Source organism: Dromiciops gliroides, chromosome 1 (genome assembly GCF_019393635.1).
Source record: "Dromiciops gliroides isolate mDroGli1 chromosome 1, mDroGli1.pri, whole genome shotgun sequence".
Classification (NCBI taxonomy): domain Eukaryota; kingdom Metazoa; phylum Chordata; class Mammalia; order Microbiotheria; family Microbiotheriidae; genus Dromiciops; species Dromiciops gliroides.
This window is the reverse complement of record NC_057861.1, coordinates 420,626,525-420,642,622: the sequence shown is the minus strand read 5'-3', so window position 1 is coordinate 420,642,622 and position 16,098 is coordinate 420,626,525. Positions and strand designations below refer to the sequence as shown.

General features: G+C 38.7%; 1 long non-coding RNA gene across 1 annotated transcript in view; it reads left to right on the top strand.

Moving 5' to 3' along the window:
• Positions 1–16,098, top strand: part of LOC122734447 — a 26,616-nt gene that overhangs the window by 3,355 nt on the left and 7,163 nt on the right. The window lies entirely within an intron of this gene.

Genomic DNA, 16,098 nt, shown 5'->3' with positions numbered 1-16,098 from the left:
CATATGCAACATTCCACACCCATAGTCTCCTACCTGTGCAAAGGGTTAAGGAATACATTCCTATACATCATGTAAACTTCTTAAAATATTGATTATGGAAAAGCTTCTCACTAGAGTTGTTTTTTCCCCTTTGAATTGAAATCTAACAGGACATGTAAGCTCCAGAGTCCAAGTTTAGTTTGTGTGAATTCCTCTCCACCTCCACACCATCCCTTACTTTGGCAATTAAATAAGGTTTAGCTTGATGCCAAGTATGACCTAGTGCCCAGTCAGCATTACCTTGACACTTCCCAAGTTTGTGTGACTTGAGATTATTTCCAAATATTCTTCAGCAGATAGAAGAACAAAGATCTTTTTCTTCCAAGAGGAGATGATTGAGCCCTCAGAGCAATCATGATGCAAGATTTATGCTGGAACTCAGCTGCTTTGTGCATAAGCGTGAATGTCTCCTCCCAAAGTTAGGAGCCAAAGAATCAGGTTCCACAAACTTTTTTTTAAACTGCCAACAAATTATATAAGCATAACAATGTCCAAGGTTATACAGAGACACTCTAGTAGTTTGCCATCCCAGTCATATAACATGGAGATATATGACATAACTTCAAGGATTAGATTAGGCAAAAATTTAAATAAAGTTCTATCTTATCCTACGAGGAAGGGTGTACAAGGCTAAGAAATATAACTATTACATATCTAGAGCTGGAAAGGATCTCAGCCTACTTTCCCCGACAGGCCCCCCCCACCCCCCCTGGCCATTTTACATTTAAGGGAGATGAGACCTAGGGATGTTAAGTGCCTTGCTAAAAGTCACTTGATATTAGCAGAGGAGGGATTTGAACTCGGGCCCTATGACTCCAGATCCAGAGTTCTTTCCACTAAATCATAGTAGAGAGGACTTAAGAATTAATGTTAGGCATACAACCCCCACATGGGGTTATGACCCACAGATTAATAAACTTTAATCTAATCAACACTTTCATCTTGGAGGTCAAGTTGCTGAGGCTTGTTGAGGCTGAGTGACTTGCCCAAAGTCACACAGCTGGTTATTGGCTGAGCAGGAATGCTTTCAGTTGGCATAATTCATAAGATCATAAATTCAAAGCTGGAAGGCACCTTAGAGGTCAGTTAGCCTTATTTCATGGAAGTGTAAACAAAGGCCTGGAAAGATGGAGTGATTTGCTCAAGGTCATGTAGGTTATAAGTGGCAAAGGGGCCTTAAACTCTTAATCTGTTTCTCTTTCTATTAGATCATACTGCATCTTGCATCAGTTCAACTCAACCAGTACTCTAAATGTGTGCTAGCACTGTGCTGGATATGTCCTGGGATCCATACATAAATATTGCCCTTCACCAGAGAAATTTACAATGTGGTTGGAAGATGAGACGCCTACATGAAATGGTTAAATAATATCAGCTGGGGGTATATGTTAAATCCAGAAATGAGTGATACAGATAGTAGAATGTAATGCTACTTTTGCAAAGAATTGGAAATTGAAAGGATGCCAATCAATTGAGGAAGGACTGAACAAGATGTGGTATATGATTGTGATGTAATACTATCGTGCTATAAAAAATTACGAGCAAGATATTTTCAGAAAAACCTGGAAAAGCTTATATGAACTGATGCAAAGAAAAGTGAATAGAACCAGAAAACATTGTACACAGTAACAGCAATAAATGATACAAGACAATTTGAAAGGTCCCATGATGAAAAAGTCATACATCTACAGAGAGAGAACTCATGAACTCTGAGTGCAGATTAAAACATAGAGCCATACTTCATTTTATTGCACTTCACTTTATTATGTTTCACAGATACTGTGGGTTTTTTGTTTGTTTGTTTGTTTTTTACAAATTGAAGGTTTGTGGCAACCCTGTATCAAGCAAGTTTATTGGCACCATTTTCCCAACAGCATGTACTCACCTTGTGTCTCTGTGTCACATTTTAGTAATTCTCACAATATTTCAAACTTTTTCATCGTTATTATATCTTGTAACGATTGGAATAACGCCACCTGCTGGATACTTACTGTAGAAGAGTTCTGCCCATGAAGCGAAGGTCTTTGAGGGCAAGACCAGGAGTCTTTTCTTTGGCGGGAGGAAATGACGCGGACTAGTGGGAGGAGGAAGGAAGAGACTGGCGCTGACTCTGGGGCTTTTTCCTGAGGACTCTGGCGGAGAAGGGAGCTAGAAATGTGCTCTCCCTTTAATAGATAGGAATCTAGGCCTTTCTCTCTCTCTTTACCAAATTCTTATTTTCCTTAATAAATGCTTAAAAGTCTAACTCTTGCTAAAGCTTGTAATTGATTGGCGACCACTCATTAGATATTTTAGACAGTTTAGCTAGAATTTTAGCCCTTAACAATCTGTTATGGTGATCTGTGATCAGTATCTTTGATGTTAACTATTGTAATTGTTTGGAGGCGCCACAAACTACCTGTATAAGATGGTGAACTTAATAGATAAATGTTGTGTGAGTTCTGACTGCTTTACTGAAAGGGCAATAGGAACTTGCTGTTCCAGATCTATCTCCCTCTCCCCTGGCCTTCTCTGAGATGCAACAATATTAAAATTAGGCCAGTTAATAACAGTATAATGCCTTTAAGTGTTCAAGTAAAAGGAAGAGTCAATCAATGCAGCAAACCTCATCATTATCTTATTTTAAGAAATTTCCAAAGCCACCCCAACCTTCAGTACCCACCACCCTGCTCATCAGCTGCCATTAACATTGAAGCAAGACTCTCTACACGCAAGAAAAATTATGATTCACTGAAGACTCAGATGATGGTTAGCATTTTTAGCAATGAAATATTTTAAATATTTTGTTAAATATTTTGTTTTTTAGTGAGGCAATGAGGGTTAAGTTACTTGCTCAGGGTCACACAGCTAGTAAGTGTCAAGTGTCTGAGGCCAGATTTGAATTCAGGTACTCCTGAATTCAGGGCCGGTGCTTTATCCACTGACTCCAGGACCTATATACTCTAACCACTGCGCTACCTGGCTGCCTCCCAGAAATTTAATGTTGCCTGGAGCATAAAGGTCAAAAAACCCCAAACAAAATGCCAGTCCCTAGCATCAAGAAGCTTACACAGATAAGTAACTACAAAGTTTATAGAAAAAAAATCTTGGTGTTTTATTGGGGCAGGGGTTGGGGAAAAGGTAGAGAACTAACAACTGGAGAAATGAGGGAAATCCTAGGAATTGGCTCCTGAGCTGAATGTTGCAGGGGGCTAGGAATCAGCAGAGGTGAGGAGAGAAAGCATTCCAGGAATCCAGGAGAGCCTGTGCCAAAGTTGGAGGCAGAACATTGTACACAGCGGGAGGCCAATCTGATCTGTGATGGGGATTAATGAATATAGAAAGAGAGGTTGGAGCCAGATTGGGAAGAACTTCAAGGGCCAAACAGAAGTCTGGATTTGTAACAATAGTGATAGTATCGATTCTGGAAACAAACAACCAAAGAGTCTCTGAGGTTATGCAACTGCTCGGCTCTGAAAATACCAAAGAGCTCACACAGGTTCTCACAACCAAAGTTAATTCTAAGAATTAAAATAAAACCAAAGAGCTAACAATGGCCATAAGCAAAATGCTTTCTTTATTCCATTGCAGGAGGGAAACTCACCCAGTGCCTAGGCCTCCTGTAGAAGGAAACCCATTTTAGTGAGGCCAAACCTTAATACATACAGCAGGGGCTGCGTAGTGAGCTTTAGCCAGGACAGTAAAGGGTAACAGCAACAATGAGATACATTGGATTCATAGCAAGGCTTTATTTCCAGAACATGGTTCCTTCAAGTGTTTGTCCGAGCTCAGGGACGACCTGGGGCTGGGGCAGAAACAATTCTGGGATTTTTCTGGGCAGAGTTCATCCAGAGGGTGAGTGAAAAGATTGTTGTTAAGGGCACACTCAGGGCACAGATTGAGGTGGGCTTTGCATGGTATCCTGACAACAGCTCGTATTTACATAGCACTCTAAGATTTACAAAACGTTTTACAACCCTCTGGTACTCCTCTCTCAGTAAGGGGCCCCTGTTCTAAAGGCCCATACATGCACTTGGCTATCTAACAAGATTATTGTGGCCTGAGGTCTCGTCCAAAGAACTGACAACTCAGTCAATCTCCCTAATGAGTGAACAAAAGTCATTAAGGGAGTTATATATTAAAGCATGGCCAGGGCAATGGAGTGGCCTGTGCGAGGCAATGGAATAGCAAGGGCCAGGTGACGGAATGGCCCCAAGCCAGGGAAAGATCCCAATTCTTGGTCCATCCTCCTTCCCACTTGGGTCCCGTCTCCCTCCTTTCCCCTCCCCCTAGATGGAGCTAAAGTACATCCTCTGAACATGATCCATCCAAGAATGTATCCAGGGCTTTTGTTTTGCAGGGGAAGGTGGGGTGTTAACTGCAACATAAATTAGATGCTAATTTCATGCTAAGGAGAAAAACATTACTAGTGCCCAGCTCCAGGTAAATCGAGTGCATGCTCAGGGCCAGGGATTCCCCTTAACTCCAAAGGCTCCAGGATTGGAGGGCTTAGCCAAACAATGTTACCTTCAGGGATACTATTCCCCAAACTATGTTACCCTAAGGCACTCTATTCACCCCCCATTATCACCCCATGCACAGAACCCAACCTCATCAAGAGGAGTCAAACTCCTTGTCTCACTCTATTTCCCCATCCTGCGGCTGGAGGGAAAATCACATCTTAGATTTGGGTCAAGCCTAAGGACTCCCCAAAAGGGAGAAGAAAGGTACTTAATGTATAAGATAGAACAGTTTATTGGGTAGCTATTTGCCTCCTCCACACACAAAAAAATACTAAAAATGCCAAAGATTTTAAAGTATACATTGATACAGACATAAACATAAAACAATAATTATAATTCCTGTTATGCTTTACAAATATGTTGAGACATAAAACACAGGACATTTAGTGGTACTGTTCAATAGGCATTTCACTTTCATCTCAGTGCAGCATAGTCTTAGCAGCTTCTTCAAAGTCCGTGTCATATAGCAAACCAAGGAAGGGCTTAGGTTTGTCCTGTCAGCAGCGGTCATCTTCTCTTCCAAGCTTTGTAAGCATTGTAGCTTCAGGTAGCACCTTCCACAAAATAGCCAGCACCCTATTGAGACCAGAAGCTCCTGACCTCTCAAACTCACAAGGTCATTTCCAAGGTTGGAAACATCTCAAAATTTGTCTCTTGTTACTTGTGACCAAGGGTAGGATAAGCAGCCAGGGGCCTAATGCCCAGGCTTAGGTTCACCTCGACAGCACAGATGTGCTTAACCATATGTAAAAAAGACACGATTGCTATCATTGAGAGGCTTTTACCCCTTCCATGAGAAGTCCCAGAGAGACAGTTCCATCATACATGTTCCAGAGAGAAAAAGGAAAAAAAATCAAGAATGGAAGCTGTCTCTCCCTTTCAAGTTTACTGAGCAAATAGCTCTTCTTAGCTCAGTGGCCAATTTCCATCCCCCTTGTGCCATCATAGGAACCAATCGCATCATCCCCAAGCATGGGGTGATGTTATCACTGAAATCCACACATGGTCCCTGGAGATGGCCCAAGTTCCCACAAATTAAGAGGAGGGGGTGTCAGTTGATTATTCTCAATACGTATTTGATCCTAGAGGCACTCAGGAGTCAGAACTTCTTGAGCAGGAGAAGGACTAGTTAGACATGTTAAAAATATAAATTTGGTAACTGTGGAAGATGGGTCAAAGATACAAAGATTGGAGTTAATGAGTCCAGTTAGAAGGTTATTATAATAGTCCAGCAAGCATTAATGAGGACTCGAACTAGATTGTTAGCCATGTGAGCAGAGAGAAGAGGATGAATGGGAGAGATGCTATTCTCTGTTAGCTCTTTTTTGTTAGTGTGTCAGATTTAATAGTAGTTGCCACCTAGAGAGGCAGAGAGCCTTGCCATCACAGTATGACCTATAGAATGGACAGATTTTAGGGTTGAGAAACATGCTATAGATATTTTTATATGTACTTGCATCTCGCATTAGAATATTATAAATGTGTGTGTGTGTGTGTGTGTGTGTGTGTGTGTGTGTGTGTGTGTGTGTAAACTGGGTGGTACAGCAGATAGAGCATTGGGCTTGGAGTCAGGAAGGCATCTTCCTGAGCTCAATTCTGGTCTCAGACACTAGCTGTGTGATCCTGGGCAAGTTGCTTAAACCTGTTTGCCTCAGTTTCCTCATGTGTCAAATGAGTTGGATATGGGAATGGCAAACCACTTCTATATATTTGCCAAGAAAATCCCAAATGGGAAAAGGGCCCACATATACAAAACTATTTATAGCTGCTCTTGTTGTGGTAGCAAAGAATTGGAAATTGAGGGGATACCCATCAATTGTGGAATAGCTGAACAAGTTGTGGTATATGAATGTAATGGAATACTATTTTTATAAGAAATGATGAGCAGACAGATTTCAGAAAAACCTAGAAAGACTTACATGAACTGATGCTGCATGGCATGAGCAGAACCAGGAGAATATTGTACATAGTAACAACAACATTTGTATGATAATCATCTGTTAGATCTTCTCAGCAATATAATTCCAATCCAAGACAATTCCAAAAGACTTATGATGGAAAATGCTCTCCACATCCAGAAAAAGAACTATGGAGTCTGAATGCAGATCAAAACATACTATTTTCATTTTTATTGTTTTGGGGTTTTTTGTTTCTTCTTGTGGCTTTTCCCTTTAGTTCTGATTCTTCTCTCATAACACAACTAATGTGGAAATGTGTTTAACATTATTGTACTATATAACCTAAAAAAGAAAGAAAAAAAAGAAAACCCATGAAAGAGGAACACTATTAGTATTCAGGAGTTTTGGAATGTCCTGGAAGCCTGTTTCCTAATTTTTATTTGTTTGGTTGCCTGATTCTCTTTTAAAGAATAATAATATATTTGTATAGGATTTTAAACTTTACAAAGTGCTTTATATCCATTATCTCAATGAAGTCTAATAAAAATCCTGTGAGACTGCATCGTTTTCAAAATTCTAGAAATTAAAGTTTAGAAAGGTCAAGTGATTTCTTTAGTGTTACAAACCTCAAGCAGGTGTCAGAGGAGGACATGAAGCAAGCACTTCTTGATGCCAAGTTTAAAGTTCTCTCAAATATTTTACACCTCTTCCCATGAAATACCCTTTGGTTTTTAGAACGGGCCTATGAATAAAAAGCCAGGACAAATTAAAAAAAAAGAAAACCCCAAATGGGGTCATGAAGAGTTGGACATGAGTGAAAACAACTGAACAACAATTATTGCAACTGGAAATTATTTCATTATTCGTACTTCTATCCCCAGTGCTTAGCACGCAGTAGGTGCTAAATAAATACTTTTTAATTGATTGAGGAATTGATTTGACAGTAACAAGCCTCAAATAGCTTTTGACTATGTGGCAAAACAGTAGGACATCTGGATGGAGAAGGCAGATTCTATATTAGAGGATATGTTTAGATTTGGTAGGAATCTTAGAGGTCATTTAATGCAATGCCTCCATTTTATAGATAATAAAACTGGGGCCCTCAGAGGTCAAGTCACTTATATTTGTATCCCCAGTGCCTAGTATATAATATATGTTTAAAATATATGCTTGTTGATTGATTGTCTAAGTTCACAGCCTTGGAAAGAGTGTGGGATTGAGATATTCAAATCTATTGCCCTTTCCAATATACCACACTGCCTTCCTGAGAATGAATCGTTATGGGAAATTATCATTTATTCCATAAAATAAAGCTCCCTACTGCAAGGCATTAAGATCAGCCTCAGCCTCTTATCACTTTTCATCACCAGTCTTGAGCCTATTGTTCTGTGATCAGACAAGTTTTGACTTAAGAAAGTATGCTTCCCTTCAATTATGTTTTTGTCAGTTGCTGAAAGATCATATCCTTTATTCTTTTATTCTTTCAGAGCTGAGTCCCCAGGCAGCCACCATCTGATTATAAAATACAAAATAATATTCACCTGGAGAACAAATACATTTATGTTATTAGCCATTTAAAAAACTGCTGTTATCACAAGTTCAAAGTTGTGGCCTTTATTAGAATCAAAACTAAAGCTAAAATACTAAAAAGGAAGGTAATCATTTTTTGTTTGTTTGTTTGTTTTTTTGTGGGGCTATGGGGGTTAAGTGACTTGCCCAGGGTCACAGAGCTAGTAAGTGTCAAGTGCTTGAGGCTGGATTTGAACTCAGGTACTCCTGAATTCAGGGCTGGTGCTTTACCCACTGCGCCACCTAGCTGCCCCCAAGGTAATAATTTTTTTAAATTTCAATTCTAATAGAAAATGACAACTGTGATCACAGAAACAGAAAAGACACCAGTCATAGTGGGAAGATGAGTCCTCCAGGCCCCCAGGTCCCTGAACTATACCCATATTCACTCACTTACTGCTTCATGAATTTCATGTTCCCACCCACACTTTCATTTACATCACATCTTGTGTTCACTGTTTTATCTATAGAAAAGACAACAGGGTGACAAGTGACAGCTCAGGTTGTAGCAATTTCAAGGGAAAGTGCTAAAATATACATAACTAAAGAGAACAAGATATTTTTAAATGCTTTGGGAGGAAAAAACTAACCTGTAACAAATATATATGTATATATACATATATAATAAACATTTAATAAATATAATTAGTTTTTAGAAAGCTGTTCAGACTGTGCCACACTGAGGTGAAAGTCTGTCTTTCCAAACCTACCACCTCCACCCCAATCCCCTAATGCCCTCTTGCCACATGACCCTCCCATCTGACTTCCTTTTTGAGTCTATATCAAGCCCTTTCCATTCATCACTTCATTTTGTGCATTTTGTCTGATTCTTTCCCCTCTTTCTTTTTTTTGCTTTGAATAGAATTTTATTTTCCAAAATATATGTAAAAACAAATTAACATCATTTTTAAAAATTTTGTGTTCCTCTTCCAAACTTAATTGTTACAATAATATATAATAATAAAACATAACAATAATAGCCAACACTTACATAGTGTGCTATGTTCCAGATTAGCTAAGTGCTTCACAATTATTTCATTTGATCCTCATTACAACTCTGGGACGTAGGTGCTATTATTATCCCCCTTTTACATGAAACTGAAGCAAACAGAGGCTAAGTGACTTGCCCAGGGTCACATAGTTTACAAGTATCTGAGGCTAGATTTGAACTCAAGTCTTCCTGACTCCAGGTGCAGTACCCTATCTGCTGTACTAATATATCACACACACATACACATACACAGAATGTAAGTATATATGGAGCAGCTAGATAGCACAGTTCTAGGCCTAAAGTCAGGAAGACTCATCTTGAGTTTAAATCTGGCGTCAGAGACAAGCTATGTTACCAAGTCACTTAACCCTATTTGGCTCAGTTTCCCCATGTGTAAAATAAGCTAGAGGAGGAAATGGCAAACCCCTCCAGTATCTTCACAAAGAAAACCCCAAATGGGGTCATGAAGAGTTGCACACAACTGAAATGAGGGAACAGCAGCAAACATTTGGGTAATTGAGATCTGACTGCTTAGACTTTGCTTGTCAAATGAATCCAAATTCTTGATCCAGATCTAGGATTTTTATCATTGCAGGGACTATCGAGTAACATTCCTTCCACTGATGCAAATATGAGACTCGTATATTACTTAGAATCTTAGAGAGTTGTTTGGAAGGCTGAGAAATTCAGTAACTTTGCCTATGGTTACAAAGTTACTCTGTCAGAGGCAAGGCTTGAACCTAGGTTTTCTGTACTCCTGTCTACTATTCCACTCTAAAACTGGTTCAGTTTTGAAGTATTTCCAAGGAAAAGCAAGAATGTATGTATGCACATGTGCATATGTGCATGTACATATATATGTATGTACATATATAAAATAAGGAAATATAAGTATAATATACATATAAGTAAATTTATTGTGAATTTCATTGACGGTGGACATTTGGGGAAAAAATGGTGTCTTGGTAATAATTATAAATTCCCCCCTCTTCTGTTCATCTTACCTCCCCAAGCTTTGCCAAATACCCCCACTTTGATAGAGTCCAAGCACCACAGTGGTCAGTTTGGACACAACATCTATGATCCACATTTGGAATCCAACAGAAAGTTTGCTCAAAAAGAATTGCTCTGGCTTCTTTATCTCCTTAATGAACTTTGCACTAGGTGGCAGTGTTTTATCTTTCAAGCTCTCTGGTTTGGGAGGTGGGAGGAATTCTCTTAGAAACTTGTAAGAAAAAAGAAAACTCAAGATCCTTCCTTCTGCCTAGGAAGGAGATTGCTCTTAGAATGTTTAATGCTGTTGTGCAAAAGGTGAATGTCTACGATGTTGCACCAAGAGAAAAATACACTAAAACAGAAACATATACAGAGTTACTGTACAATTAATTACTATTCTCTTTTTCAAATCCAGGATCTCTAAACTTTGTCATATAAGCTCCATTAGGGCAGACCTGCTTAGTACCTCTAGCACCTAACTCAATGCCAAGCACATAGGAGGTGCTTTAAAATTGCTTGCTGACTGATGTAAATATGCAAAGGCAAGCCTATGGTCAGTGACCTTTCTTCTCCTTTTCAACATGCCTTTCTCTCTTTTCAAACCTACCACCTCCACCCCAGTCCCCAAATGTCTTCTTACCACATGACCCTCCTACATGACTGCCCTCCTTAGGTCTATCACCAACCTTTTCCATTCATTCCCTCATGCTGTGTATTTTGTCTCTTTTCCTCCTTTCAGAAATAAGCAGTCTAGTGTCCTGACCCCATCCAAATCCTCTTTCAATGTGATTAGAAAAAAATCTTTTTAATAATGATTGTCTGAATTTGTCTATTTGTTTTAATGTTTCAAAATGTTTTCGTCCCCATTTTTTCATTTTATCTTCACCATAAGCCTATAAGGCAGATAGGAACAAACATACTGTTATTCATTTGACAGAGAGCTAAAAGCTAGTGCTTTTTCAATTAGTCTATTTTGCTCTTTCTTTTAGGTCATATTGCCTCATAGTTAAACGTATAGTATTAGTTCCATGATTAATAATATGTTTGAATAATTTAATGGATCTGTGTTCTTAATGATCTCAGCATCCAGTGATATAAATTGCAACTTAGCCATGTCTTTTCATCTTATGTGATTATTATCTGTGTCTTTCCATGAATCTTCCATATAGAGTATCTATCCAATGTACTAGAGGCCTTTCTATGGATGGATGAATGGATGGATGGATGGATATATACATATACATTTATATGTATTTTAAGGATACCACACCAACACTTGAGTCATCCATCTGTTCTCTCTCTCTCTCCCTCCCTCCTTCCCTTAGCCTCTTTCTGTCTCTCTCCCTGTCTCTGTCTCTGTTTCTCACACACACACACACACACACACACACACACACACCCATTTGATTTTCAATGATGGGAGCAATATTCTAACATCTTCCCTTCATGTAAGTTAGGCTAGTTTTTATTCCAGAAGTATTAAAACCATCCTCAAGACTTGATTGTCTCAGAATTCTAAAGTCTCAGGCAATATTAACATCACTTCCCAGCCACCTAAGTAAAAAACTGACAAGAGTAGTTCCAGATGCTCTCTGATGTTCAACTAATCCAATTCCAGATTCCCTTTATTGTAGATCTGTTGATATTTTGTATTGGGAACTCCACTCCCAGGGCCTGTACCTATAGGTGCATTCTATGATATCTAGCTATATTCTACACTTGGTTATTTTAATGTGAAGTAAACAGTGCTAGAATGATCAGATTTTGTAACTGAGTATTTATTTATAATATCAAGAAATAGTACATTAAACAAAAATGAAACACAGTGTATTGATATGTATTATACTTGACATGCATTGCTATATAGTATTGGCTCATAACATTTGTAGCCCAAGTTTATCGTGAATGTGCTTCAGAGGTTTTTTTGGAGGCAACCTGAAATGCCAGTAAGGCACTTTATTCATAATGCAGTGTATATTGTGGTTGTGAACTAGCCTTGAGGATCTATGGAACCTCTTGCTATACTTGTTGACAATAAGTTCATAAGAAATTTTTCTACAGTATTGGTATGGAAAAATTCACAAAATATCATGTCAAGTATATTATGGCTAATGTGCCTTCACTTTTAATAATCATCATATATAGATTAAGAAAGAGCATGCACATTTTTATGGGTCAAGGGAAAGATTTTTAAAGTATTTCATAAGTCTGTTGGAAACTCAAAGGGCATAACATAGAAGAGAAAAGGACATTAGGAAGGTTTCTAGGCTAGGCCAGATGTGGTCCTCAGCTCCTAGACAGCATATCTGTGGAGCTGTTACTGGGTTTAAGGCTACAGCTTGGGAAAGCCAGCTTTGGCTCTCCCCAGTAGGAAAAGGAAACAATAAAAACACACCCTGATATTAAAAAATAAAATGCAGATGTACACAGAAAATAAATTAGGATCTGGTTTTTCACTTTAAAAAGGGACTCCTTAAAATTCTAATGAATTTAAATTTTTATTCAATTTGACAACTTATTTTTGTGAAAATTTTCAGGAATATATATGAATGTGTATGTAATACATATATTATATATATATATATTACTGAAATGTGTGTATGTGTGTGTATGTATGTATGTAGTGAGGTGAGGAACAAGAGGAAATTTGCCTTGACTGCTTTTGTTTGTCATTGTTTCTGGAATGAGTCTAGGGGGGCTATATGGAGTGGCAAATGTGTACTAGGGTCAAACCCAAAGAATAATGATAGGGTAACTCCAATACACATAGGTGCTGACTGAAGGAATGAACACTGAATGAGGACAGTTTTCAAACCATGCTCCCAGGTTTTATTTGGGATACTATAATGGGAGGATTCCTTTTCTGATATAAATTGAACTAGGTGACTGCTAAGTCCCCTTCTAACTCTCAAATTCTGTGATGCCTTTCTATGATTTTCATGCACCCCCTCCTCTTCCCTTTGTTGTTTTATTTTTACTTATTATTATAATTGTCATTTGTTAGGCTAAATCTCCCTATCTCACCTAGGCTAGAAGTATAGTGGCCACTCAGTGCCCAATGCCAATCCTGATTGGCCTGAGCTTTGACCTACTCTGTTTACCATTTCTTAGGCAGCTTGGTACGTCACCTCATTTTCCAGGGGACTCACCATATCGGTGTTAGGGTTAGTTTGGATATCTGATTGGCTTACCCCACTGCAACTCTGAATTCCCAAGGTCAAGAGATTTAATAGTCTCTGCCCCCTTAGCAGCAGAGGATACATCATGCCCAACACATTGGTTGTTTCAAAGCTTGCACAGAACAAGTTGCAACTGTTACTTAATGTGAGTGACTTTTTAAAAAATCAGAACTTACACGTGCAAATAACCATTACTCCCTTCAAAATAGCCCCTTTGAAACCTAGAACAATACTGCCCTTTCCTTAACTAATTTGGGAAACTCTCTGACATTCCTTTCTAAGTCTGTGGCACAATTTCCTGCATGTTCTTGAAAACACATACACATGTTTTAAATAAAAATAGATAAAATTTCCAGAATCCAAAAGCTATTTGGTGCCCAGTTTAATGAAGAGGGTAGATGATCAAGTTGGGTTATATTCCTTTCTAGGGTTAAAAAAAGAAATCCATCCTTGACTATAAAATGGTAAACTAGTTTTCTTGTGTTGTTCATAAACTGTCTGAAAACAGTTTCTACAAAGAAGCTCCAGAAATTACATGACCTCTGGAGGCATAATTGGAATCAGTAGATGGCCTCCCAAAAGCATGCCACACATTTCTGGTTCTGGTATATTATGGTGTTTTGTTTTGTTTTGTTTTTAAATTGTTCCTCCATTTATTTTATAGTGATATTTCATTTCCCTTTAATCTAAAATGCAATTGAAATTGGGTTTTATTGGCTAAATTACTTCGTTGCATCTTACATGCTTAGAGGTTCTTGAATATATGGAAAGGATATATGTTGGCAGTGGTTATCAGTGATTTGGGGAAAAAAACCTTTTAGGGTCATATGTTGTCTGCAGTAATCTAGAGACTGAATGAACTCTCTCTTCTTTCACCTGACTCCCTAGAGTCATCCAGTGTCTATTCTTAACTGAAAAAAAATAATTTGGAAGGAGGCCTAAGCACTAAGACTAAAGAGTTGAACAGAAATATTATATAATGGGCCTTGGTCTGGATCATGTATAGACCCTTTAAAAAAACTGCAACCCAATGAAAAGGCAGAATTTTGGTCTCTTCTTTTTTACTTTTCAAAAGGGAGTTTGGGTTAGTTTTGATCTTTCTTCCTTTTTAATTATAAAGTTTGGCTCCATGGATGGGAGAAGAGGGAGAGATCTAGTTAGAAATAAGTGATGTTGGGCAGTTAGGTGGCACACTGGATAAAGCACCAGCTCTGGAGTCAGGAGTACCTGAGTTCAAATCCGGCCTCAGACACTTGACACTTACTAGCTGTGTGACTGTGGGCAAGTCACTTAACCCCCATTGCCCCGCAAAAAAAAAAAAGAAAGAAAGAAGTGATGTTGAAACAAAAGATATCAATAAAAATTTAAAGAAAAACATTTGAAGAAAAAGCAGAAATTGAATGATTATGAGACCTTGAGAATATTTTAGAATAATATTGCTACATTAAGAGTCCTAATAAAAGCTACCCTATATTATCTTCATAGTATTGTAGAGCTAGGGCTAGAGGGGATCTTGGATGCCATCCAGTCCAACCCCTTTGTCTTACACATGAAGAATGGAAGGTTAAGAAAGGTTAAGACTCTTAAACAACTGTGCTATATTCATTGATTAGCAGTCCACAAGGTCAAAAAATCACTTCCTGATGGACCTTCCCTGAATCTGCCAAATTGCCTAGCATGTAAGTCCTGAGAGTCTTGGTGCTTCCTATGGCTCCAGCCCCCATCAATACCAAAGCCCTTGCTGTTTCTCCTACAGTTTAGATTTTTGGCCTCGCACAATTCCATCTCAGCTGCTGCCATCTTCTTTCTTTCTCACATTAAACCTTCAAAAGTCATAGAATGATTTGGAATTCAGTACCTCAAACCACATTCTAGACTCCATTTCTAGAAAAGTCATTGGAATATTACAAAACCCCTCCACAGCCCTGCACCCCCAATTCTTGTCTAAAAGCTGGGTCATAAAGATTCCTCTCTTCAGTGTTAGACTGTACTACTATTTCATGAGAATAAACAGTCTAGCCTTCATGTGCTACAGCCTGGACCTTTGACGAACTGTGTTCATCAACACTCTCTCCATCCCCAACAGAATCCTATTCGATAATGCCAGATTTTCATTGGTGAAGCTCTTGCCAGCTTCTTCCTTAATTTACATTTAAATCCACTTTTCCAGGATCATTTCTTTTTTTTTTCCCTTGTATCTTCAGCACTGAGCACAATGCGTGGCACATGGTAAGTCCTTACTAAATGTTCGTTGATTGATTGGTTCTTAACTAATCTAACAGGGAACATAAGCACCAAGTTCATGCTCTGAAATGGGTTTGAGCTGAATTCACAGGAGGTATGGGATCTCACAGCAGCAACTGATAGCTTGATATTGACTCTTCCAAGGAGCCAATCCTTGAGGAATTTCTGTTTTCCCTGCCCCTTCACTAGGAGCTTACTCAGGACCTGTCTGCCTAGGGCAGATATCTGTATGTGGTTATGACAAGCATTGGCTTATATTGAAATGTTCAGTGTGAAGGCTTCAGACTGGATAGATTGACCCTTAAACCTCTTGCCAAAGGACTTGGAAACTGTCCATCCTCTCTGCCCCTCATTACCCCCTGGCAAAAAGGGATCTCTTTCAGGTGCTTTGTGGAATATGATTAAAATGCTGATTATTTTAGCACAGGCTGTCTTTGGTGACTTTCACAGGTTGGCTGTATCATCCTGAGTCCCTAAATCTATATTAGTCCCCCAAAGTGTTGACTGTCTATGATGATTCTTGTCTTTGTAAAGCATCAGAACTAGTTCTCTTGATCCTGACATGTTAGTACACAACTCTCAAATCTTCCTCAGACAATACAAAATATAAGAATTATCACCCCTAGACAATAAAACTTCCCCTCCCCCATGCAGATTGTTTTTTCTTTATTCTTCTTTTT